Source organism: Myotis lucifugus, unplaced genomic scaffold, assembly GCF_000147115.1.
Source record: "Myotis lucifugus unplaced genomic scaffold, Myoluc2.0 scaffold_0, whole genome shotgun sequence".
In the NCBI taxonomy this organism is placed as follows: domain Eukaryota; kingdom Metazoa; phylum Chordata; class Mammalia; order Chiroptera; family Vespertilionidae; genus Myotis; species Myotis lucifugus.
This window is the reverse complement of record NW_005871048.1, coordinates 22,700,213-22,701,143: the sequence shown is the minus strand read 5'-3', so window position 1 is coordinate 22,701,143 and position 931 is coordinate 22,700,213. Positions and strand designations below refer to the sequence as shown.

At 30.9% G+C, this 931-nt stretch overlaps 1 pseudogene; it reads right to left on the bottom strand.

Moving 5' to 3' along the window:
- Nucleotides 1–328: 328 nt before the first annotated feature.
- On the bottom strand, nucleotides 329–429 carry LOC111825680 (annotated as a pseudogene).
- Nucleotides 430–931: the final 502 nt, after the last annotated feature.

Sequence of the window (931 nt, the reverse complement as noted above, 5' to 3'; positions counted from 1 at the left end):
TAGATTATGTATATGTGGTAGGTATCTGACAGAAACAAGTGATGGTGTGTGTTCCTATTATTGTATGTCATCAGGTGCTCTATGATTTTAATTTGTTCCATTATTGGTGATGATTATTCTGAATCCTTGATTATGGTGGCATCTCTCAGATTTCTCTATTGTAAAGTTACTCAGTTCTCTTAGTAACTATTAAGTATTTGGGAAGAATTTATGTGCAGAGGTAGATTGGCCTTCAGGCCTAGCTGAATGATATTCTTTTATTTTATTTTTGCAATTTTGTTAATTCTTTTTGCTAGTATATCTAAATATGTACATACCTCTTTGTAAAAAAAATATGGAATGCTTCATGAATTTTCATGTCCTCCTTACACAGGGGCCATGCTAATCTTCTCTGTGCTGTTCCAAGTAAATATCTCTTTCTTTGTCAAACTTTCACCCATTAGTTTTAGTGTCTATTGCTATATTTTGACTGAATTGTGTTATGATAAAGGTTGCCAATATTAATTTTTCTAATTCAAGCATTCCTTCTATACTTATAATTGCCATTCTAGTGTAAGGTTCTTATCTATTCATCTATTTACTTATTTACTTATATTAACATGGACTCACAAATTATTTACTTATTGATATGGGTTCACAAATTACTATTAAAATGGACTGTAATTTTCTTATTATTTATTTTGATGTTCACATTGTTCTTGATCTGGTCAGTGGATGTTCCTTCATACTGGCTTCTGTGTAATTTGTTATTATCTCACATAAAAAGATGTTCCAGACTCATCTTGTACTTCCCCAACTTCAGCCCCAGAATCAGACATTTCTCTAATGGGCTTTGCTTCTTTTAATGGAGAATGGTATTTAGAAACCAAGATTTAGGGTTGGATATTTTACTATTCTATTTTTCAATTCAACATACCAATATTCTATTTTA